The 9,997-nt window shown below is 44.1% G+C and overlaps 1 protein-coding gene across 6 annotated transcripts in view; it reads left to right on the top strand.

Moving 5' to 3' along the window:
• Window positions 1-1,246: 1,246 nt before the first annotated feature.
• LOC110970682 (ras and Rab interactor 2-like) overlaps window positions 1,247-9,997 on the top strand; it is a 153,980-nt gene continuing 145,229 nt past the window's right edge. For 5 of the 6 annotated variants that reach the window (XM_051959585.1, XM_051959583.1, XM_051959581.1 and 2 more), the window contains exon 1: window positions 1,247-1,682. The gene's annotated coding sequence lies outside the window, so the exon portion shown is untranslated. Of the gene's footprint in view, window positions 1,776-9,997 lie in introns of all 6 variants that reach the window. The other variant, XM_051959582.1, reaches the window with a different exon arrangement.

Here is a 9,997-nt window from a genome sequence, read left to right as displayed (position 1 = left end):
CTCGGCACCTCGGTTTTCGGACCCTAATAATAATAATAAAAAACCCTAAGGTTACAATAGGGTCCTACGGCACCGTTGGTGCCTTGGACAGCCGGTGCACTTGCACCGCCTGTCCTCGGCACCTCGGTGCTCGGACCCTAATAATAATAATAATAATAAAAAACCCTAAGGTTACAATAGGGTCCTGCGGCACCGTTTGTGCCTTGGACAGCCAGTGCTTGCTCCGCCTGTCCTCGGCACCTCGGTGCTCGGACCCTAATAATAATAAGAAACAGAGCAAATACAATAGGGTCTCGCCAGCTCCGCTGGTCTGCTTCGCTGGCTTGGTCCCTAAAAACACACAAAAAACCTCCAAAAACAAACACAAAATAAATAAATGAATAAACAAACAGTATTGAACACCATACTTGTGGATGTCTTGACAGTATAGAATAGAGCAATCCAGAAGAGGATACTCGTGAAACAGAGAATGAGCTTAGTGTAGAGACTCTGGAGAGTGTCACAGCACATTCTGGCGAGTGCCATCATTTGTCTACTTGACAGGAGCTGGCAAGACCTGGTCAAACATGCAAGTGTGATGGACCCCGAAGTCACCGAAGCCACCGTGAACCACGCAGACCCTGAGAACAAGAGTGAGCAGCTACCGACACCCCCAGTGCGCTAAGACCGACCCAGGCGGCCCGGGGCACGAAGACCCACCCGCCACCCAAGCCCCAACCCCACCCGCCCCAGCCCCCGACTACCTGAATATAATGTATGACCAGTTCTTTGCGTCAATGGAATTTTTCTTCCCTGATGGCAAGGGCATTTTCTGAGATGACAATGCCAGGATTCATGGGGCTCACACTGTGAATGAGTGGTTCAGGGAGCACAAGACATTATTTCCATACATGGATTGGCCTCCACAGAGTCCAGACCTCACCCCTATTGAGAATCTTTGGGATGTGCTGCAGAAGATTTTGCGCAGCAGTCCAACTCTCCCATAATCAATTTAAGATCTTGGTAAAAAATTAATGCATCTCTGGACAAAAATAAATGCTGTGACACTGCAGAAACTTATCAAATGATAAAACAAGGAGTGACTTACTCGAAGCTAAAGGCAGTCCAGCAAAATATTAGAATGTGCAACCTTTTGGCCGGGCAGCGTATTTCTTTATAATTAACCCACTGTCTAATATACCTTGAACGCATCTCCGTATTTGGCAGCGCCGCGGTTGCCTTCTGGGAAATGCAGTTTTCTAACCGCCCCCAATGTTCTTTCAACATTTCAGTGACGTTTTTGGAACGTGATCTCATAGCTGGAAATTTCTGTCTTGAAACAACTTCCGCTTTATTTCTGCGCTTAGAACGTTGACCTAAGGTTCATAACGGTTTACCGGAACGTTTCGACGGTTCGCAGTTAGAAAAAACTTCAATGGAGCACGGTAATGGAGATAACGCTGACTACGACTGGTCGACGGAACAACGAGTGGACGGCCTGGTGAACAAACACATGGCAGACATCGCTCTGGAAGCCCTGCAGCAGCGGCTGTCTGCGGTCACCGACGAGATGCACAGTCTGGCCCAACATGTCTCCAGACGCTCAGGGGAGGAGTTCAAAGACGAGCCACGGCGAGGAGACGTCAACTTCGGCGTGGAGCCGTCGCTCTCGTGCAGCTCCGCAGCGGCCGCTTCATCCTCAGGTACCCGGTTAGCTTTTACTTTACAGCGAAAACTGCAAAGAGTTGAGTATGTCTGAGTGGTCTGTCGGGAATCACAGTGGGCTATGTTAACAGGTAAGTTTACACTTCCAAGGAATTTGTGTTGGAATTTGCAGAGTGATAAGAAAATTAAAGTTTGCCTTGACTTGGTGAGTGAACTTCATTCCCTGTGTAAGTTTGTGGTTTTCAATAACTTTATTGAAAACACTGACATTGTTGCACTGTGCAGTTTAAACTTCAAACTACAATTTCTGCATTCTCTTTAAATAGGCTCTTTTGTAATGTGTTTTACTAATACTAAATAATATATTATCAATTTTCGTCATGTTTACTGAAACCAATATGCTGAAAGCCAGTCAAAAATAATCCACTGTAGAGTGTTATTGGGAAATAATAAAGCATTAAAAACATGTAATTCCACTCACAATTCTTGAGTGTAAAATGTGTTGCCGCAGTAGCATCAAAAAAAACCCAACAAGCTATTTAGTTGAATGAACAGCAAATGATAAAATATCCATGAGGATGTTGCCCTGGTTACATACTGTAATAGTGACTGATATCTTAGCCCAGCTGTGAGACGTCAGCACATATGTTGAGGTTGATTTGATCAGAGTTGGATAATTCTGTCCATTTCACTGTAGTTAGTGTGCTGCACACATCGGTCAGTGTCTGTGGGATAATATGTGAAGTTAGTAGAGGGTGATGGCCAGAATCACGGAGGACACCTGAGGCTGTTTGCAGCAGGGGTGTCAAACTCAAATACACAGTGGGCCAAAATTTAAAACTTGGACAAAGTTGCAGGCCAACATTGATATTTATTGAAAAATCTTACAAACATAACAATGAACCTATACAATATACAGTCGGCAACAAAGATAAAAACAGGTGTAAATTTAAATATACACTCAACAAAAATATAAACGCAACACTTTTGTTTTTGCTCCCATTTTTTATGAGATGAACTCAAATATCTAAAACTTTTTCCACATCCACAATATCACCATTTCTTTCAAATATTGTTCACAAATCTGTCTAAATCTGTGATAGTGAGCACTTCTCCTTTGCTGAGATAATCCATCCCACCTCACAGGTTTGCCATATCAAGATGCTGATTAGACACCATGATTAGTGCACAGGTGTGCCTTAGACTGCCCACAATAAAAGGCCACTCTGAAATGTGCAGTTTTGTTTTATGGGGGGGGGGTCCACTCCTCTTCAATGGCTGTGTGAAATTGCTGGATATTGGCGAGAACTGGTACACGCTGTCGTATGGTCTCAGACGATTTTGGAGGTGAACATGTGGATGTCCTGGGCTGGTGTGGTTACACGTGGTCTGCGGTTGTGAGGCTGGTTGGATGTACTGCCAAATTCTCTGAAACACCTTTGGAGTAGGGGTGTGAATCTCAGCACTGAGGACGATTAGATACGCATCACGATGCACTGCCAGTGATACGATACTTTAATGGTACGTGGAATTTTCTGGCGATACGATTCACCCTCTTCGCGATGTGATACGATGCGATAATCATTTTGTTCAAATCAATGCGATCCGATCCGATATGACGCAATTTGTTGTGATACGATGCGACTGATCATGATGCAAATAAGCAAAGAAAAAAGAAATTAAATAAAAAAGATGGAATGCAGTATGGTGCTACAAAGAGGATTTGGCTTTATTCCTTATAGGCGCTTGGCAGTAAATTCAACAAAAGTACTGTTTGTCTTTTTTTTCCCCAATCTCAAAACTACATCATACAAGTGCTCTGTTCTAGTAGTGTAATATACAGTACACATTATTGAAGAACTAATGCACTGCCTAACAAATAAACCATTCAATGGCCTTACTACTGTCTGCCAAACCGATGTGCTAGAGTTGACTTTCTAACTGGCCATTGAGAATTGATGATTTGAGTGAATTCTTAAACTTAAAGTGACACTTTCAACAGTGCAATCAATGTTTGTTCATATTCCTGTCAGCCAAACATACTGCTAATATGAACTCACTAGGAGGTAGGCTAATACAGTAGTAAGGAGCAGAAAGTGTTAAACTTACTCTTTCACAATTGGGTTTTGTGCATAGAAAATGTAGACAATTTGGCATCTGAGACTCACAGCTGCTGCTGTAGTGTAAACACAAATGGACTACTCTCACTGAGTGTCTTCTATGAAATGTCCATCTCCATGGACCCATTTACTGTTGGTAAATAAAGAGGGCTGCGCACGCACCCTGGAGCCAGAAGTGTGGCGGCTCGCAGTGGCTTGTCAAGTCATGCGGGTGCATTATCATTTAAAGATCGCGAAAAATACTTTAAAAAACTCACTTTAACAAATGGCAAGAGGCTCCCACATCCCTGTACACTTACCAAATGGGACTATGACGTTAGTAAGTGGCCCAATATTCAGTGGCCTGATATTTATTTATATTTAGTTGAAAAAAATAGCATGTACACTAGAGAGAAGCTGCGAGCATACAAATCTATAGAGGCCTATGATTATGCAATTTATACAAGGACACTGACTAAGAGTTTTGTGTTTTGATGTCTGAAATCCTACCTAGCCAAAGGCAAGGGCAGAAGACTACGATGTATGAGGCATGGGTGATCATCAACAAAGTGGAGAACTACATACACACAGCAAACTGTACCTGTATGGCGGCGACTCCAGCCACATTATTGTTTATGTCCCCCTGTCACAACAGTCGACAGGGCTTTTATTAGTGGCTCTAATCGTGTGGGAACCGACAACTCGTCAGTATATTTTGCACTGATTTCGCTTTATTTGCCACAACAGAGCACACACGTGCATTGTTGATGGTATCCTCCGTCCAATCCACTCGCTTGATAGCCTGGAGCCACAGCCGCCTTCAGTTTCTCTGAAATGGCCAAGAGTAGGGTTGACAACTGTCCTGTATTAGCCAGGACATCCCGTAAATTGGGCTAAATTGATTTGTCTCGTACGGGATCTCAAATGTCCCGTATTTGTGGGCGCCGCCATTACTGTGGTGTAACAGCGTGTCTACTCCTAAATGCTGCCTGCTGAGACAGCGGCAGATATGCTTGTAATCAAAACGTTACAGAACCACAAGAGTACCGTCAAATATATAGGTCTAGAGCTCACGCTACACTCTGGCAGCTGACCACACTCCAGAATTCAGTCAATAACAACTACCGGGCATAATCAGCAGCAACAAAACAGAAACGCGAACACTGATCCAGCATCATGTCTCACAAAAACAAAGCTGGAGCCACATATTTTAGTTTACCAGAGTTTAAGACGATAACAAACCAAACCTCAGCCTGAGCTGACCGTCCTGTTTCTACAGCCCGTCTGTGAACACAGATCACACACAAACACAACTCCAAAATGACTGGAAAAGTCATAATTCCATCTATTTGCTTGCAAGTTTGATAGAATAGATCATTCAGCATGACAATCTGCTTCATATCTGTCTTTGGTTTCATTTCACACATTAAGTAACCAGTAGCCTGAGTAAACTCCCAGTTAGCCCATAGCCTTTAAACTCTGATTAGCAGCTCACAGCCACATATCCTCCAAACAAAACACCAACACAAACTCTGCATTTTAAATGAACTGTGTCGCTCACCCATTGACGATCTTACGATCTTCATAAGCCAATGAATTTAGCTGCAGCCGCTGTTCATCTTAAACTTAAACATCCAGCCGTGAAAAATGGCTCCTCCGGTCCAGTAATAGTTAGGTGTTGTCCTCTGGTCCAGTAATAGTTAGGTGTTGTCCTCCGTTTGTTGTAGTTTTGTGCTGTCCCTTTGTTTTTTATCCCTCCATCAGCTTTACGTCTTCACCGCTGCTAGCCTGGATAGCCTTTAGAATGCTAACCGGCTCCACTGTGCTTATCTCATGAATATTCAATTAGTCATGTGCTGCTTATGCAGATCAATAACTTTAGCACTGAACAGGAAGGAGTATCGCTACCTGATAGTTACGATAGAGAGTTGAGAGGATGTTTTTTAGTGGCACTGTGCATCTGTCCCTTATTTAGTTGTGAGAAAGTTGGCAACCCTAGCCGAGAGCCCCTTGGTATGCGGTAGAACTTAAGTCCTTCTTTAGTATTTCGGTTCATACAACCAAAAACACAACAACCTAACATTATGATGCCGATAGTTCAGCGTTAGCTTTTAGTTTTGCTACTTCATGTCATGCAAGCAATGCCAGGTAAATGATATGAAGCAGTACTTCCGGCTCCATGATGCGCATGCAGCTTGTTGATGACGTAGCTTTTAGTTTTGCTACTTCATGTCATGCAAGCAATGCCAGGTAAATGATATGAAGCAGTACTTCCGGCTCCATGATGCGCATGCAGCTTGTTGATGACGTAGGCTCTGAAGGGGTCTGTAAGACAGAAAGTAAAATACAATTCAGTGCTCGATTTAAGGCCGAGAGGTCCGGTCACCCAAATGACATTTTTTGGGCCACCAACATACGTCAATTTAGACATTTTTAGGAGCCAAAATCAACTTTTAGTGGCCAAAAAAATTAATCCAACTTTTTTTTTTTTTTTTTTTTTGGGGGGGGGGGAGATCCAGTTCCTCCTCCACGTCAACTTGTTAGCTGGAGCCGCCGAGCTATCACTGGTCGCTGGGCAAAGTGTGCCTTAAAACCCCCCACGGCCGTGAAAAGTCACCCACGAATGAGCAGCGCATTGTCCGGAGCTCCTAGTGGGCGACTGGGACGTTGACAGCCGGAACAGGTGCGGTTTGTAAAAAGTACAGTAAAAAGCAACAAAAAATGCTCCCAATGAGTAACTTAAAGTGACACTTTCAACAGTGCAATCAATGTTTGTTCATATTCCTGATGAGCGGCAAGGAGCGGCAGATGTTAGCCGAGCAGCTAGCGGGGGATAGCTAGCCAGCCGGAGAGTCTGAGCAGTCTGTGACCGGAGAGAGCAGCCGGCGGACCCGCCAAGTTACAAATGACAGCTCCGGTGGCTTGGTGCTTTCCGTTCGCGGTGCTCAGGCTCAGTTGGTGCTGTCCTCCGGATGCCGCCACCACATTCTGGGCTGGTTCTGGATCCGACGGAGTCTCGCGATGTGAACGACGTTAACATCAGCGACAATAAAGTGTTCAAATTTGAAATTAAATTGACAGAAATCCGCGGATCCGCGGAAAATTACCATCCCTGAAACTTGGATTTGGAAGTCAGTAGCCCAAATCAAAATATTTGGGCCCCTAACCAGCGTGTTTTTTGTCATTTTTGGTCGCCAAAATCGGTTTTTAGTCTCAAATGGCGACCTGGCGACCGTCTAAATCGAGCGCTGCAATTAAAACAATATGGCAGTCACAGGCTCAAAGCTGCTGTGTGTATTGTAGTGTAAACAGACTACTCTCACTGAGTGTCTCATTATGAAATGTCCATAATAATTAAAAAAGAAAAGAAAATGAAAACAGATCTTTCTGTAAATGCCACTCTCACTATCAACACCTCACTTTGTGATGCGTTTCATAAGGCTTTGCTTCAAGTTTTTTTTCAGGAAGATTAGTTGGTCCACATGTTTAGGAAGAAACCGACCGCGCTCTGCTGTTATGTCACCTGCTGTGCTGAACACTTGTTCAGAGGGGACACTTTTTGCTTGCCTGGAAAATCCAGACTGACTTTATTTATGTATTAATATCAATACAAATAAAGGCAGTCTGGCATTGTGATGACGGGAGACGATTTCAAAAAGGAGGGGCTAAAGAATGCAGCTTGAATGAGAAAACCAATCAGCATTAACACGGATGTGACGCACAAACAAATCGACCTTAAAGTCCATGTAGTCCAAACAACAATGGCATGCAGCCGAGAAAGCATCGCGGTGAATGATTACTGCCGTTTTTGTCACAAAAATCTGCGAATACATGGGGAACTCTCAAGTACAACACTTATTTTTGAAAAGGCTACGCAACAAAAGACTCCTTCCGAACGATTAGCGGTGTTAGGAATAACTTTAAATCGGAGCCAAACCAAGTCGGTGCGTATGTGTAAAAGTTGCTTAAATTTACTCACACGTTTGGAACGGGATTTTCCTCAGTACAAACAATGGCAAGAAGGCGAAAGTAACGAGCCATCCACTGCCTCCTGATCGTTGGAAACGTCAAGTGAAAAGAGGCAACGACTAACACCATCCAAAACGCCAAGAGACCACAAAAAGATTCGCTTTGGCCCCCCTCCTCCTCCTCCTCCGGCATCATCTTTATGGGTAATCCAGGCGCTGAAGATGACGCAGCATTAATTCCCGCCTCCCGTGCTATGATTGGTCGTACCAAACTGTACCGCGATGGAAACGCGATTCAATTCGCACAATGCCAAACTGACTCTCCTGTATCTCCTAACATGGAGATAGGAGATTACATGGAGATTCAGTTTGGATTTTCCATGCTAACTTTTTGCAGGAACAGACAAATAGCTCCTGGCCAATTTTGAAAGCAGTGGAAGATCCACTTGTTCTTTCGATCACTGCAACATGTCACCATTGACATCTAACCCATCCCTTGCCCTGTATTTTGTTATTTCCTCCTTAGCTCTCTCCTTTATGGTCTTCTCTGGTGCTCTCGGAGTGAAGAAACCTCCAAGCAACTGGTCCATGGCTGACTTCTTCTTGGGAGGCTCTGGCTCCTCGTCTAGGGTAGACAAGACAAAGCAAGACAGGACAAAAGAAACATGAGTCACAACAATATGTCTACAATAATATGACAAACACAAAAAACAATATAATGCACATCCTCCTCTTGGTGCTGATACATTAACAGGAATCATAAACAATAGCAAAGTCTCATAACTCACTTTGTAATGCTCCAAATAAATTCATGCGCTGCTGCGCAAACCTGTGCTTTTGATTACAATAATTTGAGCATATTAAATTAGTTATTAGTTAAATTACCATATGACTGCATTACAATATCTTCATCACACCTATTTTCAAATCAATGCACAAGTCCAAAACAAACCTCTCTCATCTTCCTCCATCTCCTCCACATCATTTTCATTGTCATCCTCCTCCTCATCCTTCTCCTCCCTGTGGCCTCTCACATCACCTTCTGCTTGAGCTGCCTGGCTGTCATCATCCAGCATACCATCAGCCCTTGCCTGACAATCAGCAGAGCAGAGAGCAGCTGAGATTATCATCATCATCTAGAAAAGTCAACTTGCACAAGTGTTGAAAACTAGCATGAGTGTTAATTTATTTTCCATGTGAAATAAATACATATAACATCATCATCATTAGAACTAAAACGGAAAACCCTTTAGTGAGACAGAAAATAATAAGAGTGTCACGACCCGCTTGCGCCAACGAGCCGGCTCATCAGCGCAATGATGAGCGGCTGTGCTGAGTGCACAGCCGGCACAAATGAACAATCAGTGCGGCATTTAAGCCTGACTCTCGGCACAGTCCAGCGCTGCATCATTGACAATCTTCCCGGCTACACTATGCACCCTGACACTGGCTGTTCACCGTCTCCTGCACGTCGTCCTCCCCCTGGACTCCGTTTTTTCTCCTGGATTACCTTTGCTACGTCTCCGCTTCTTGAACCCTGTCGCCCCTCTGGATAATCTTGCCAGTTTTCCCAGCCAGCGCCACATCCTCCACCGGCTCTGTCATCTCTGCCCTCTTCCGTCCTCCATACCCTGGACTAGCAGTAAGCCACCTTCCCCTTCCATCTAGTTTAGTTTTATGTTTGGTTTTACCTCGGCCTTCGCGTCCGCCCTTTGTTTAGTTTAGTTTATTTTCTCCTCCCTGTTGTTTCTCTCCTGCCTCCGCTATTAAGAGTTTTTTCTGTTCTCATATTCTTATTTTTTCATTAAATCATTGTTAATTTCATCCACCTGTCTGTGCCTGCTGCGTGGGTTCTACTCTGTGAATCGTGACAAAGAGTAAAACTAACTGCTGATACATATCCTCCACTTGTTCTACTATCCTCAGGAATATCCTGTCCTTTGCAATGTTGTCAGCATCCATGAAGTGCAGGTCTTTGAAGCGGGGGTCAAGGGCTGAGGCATTGTCGAGGAAGTCTTGTATGTAGTTGTAACGGGAATCAAAGTCCTGTCTGAAATTTTCTTTCATCTTGCCAATGACCGCTAGATCGCTGTGGTTTTCTCCAAATTCTGACTGCAGTTTGGCCAGCAGTGGGGAAACGATGGAGAGAGTGGGGGTGTTTTCCTCACTGAGGAGCTTGGTTGCCAATTTCAGGGGGGACATCAGTTTCACAATTTCTGGGATAACTTTCATCTCATCATCTGAGATGGGAAGCAATGGTTCTCCCCTTGGCTTGATTTTCCTTAA

The sequence above is a fragment of the Acanthochromis polyacanthus genome, chromosome 15 (genome assembly GCF_021347895.1).
Source record: "Acanthochromis polyacanthus isolate Apoly-LR-REF ecotype Palm Island chromosome 15, KAUST_Apoly_ChrSc, whole genome shotgun sequence".
Taxonomy (NCBI): Eukaryota; Metazoa; Chordata; class Actinopteri; family Pomacentridae; genus Acanthochromis; species Acanthochromis polyacanthus.
Note: the sequence above shows the minus strand (reverse complement) of the source record. Positions and strands in the feature narration are given on the sequence as shown.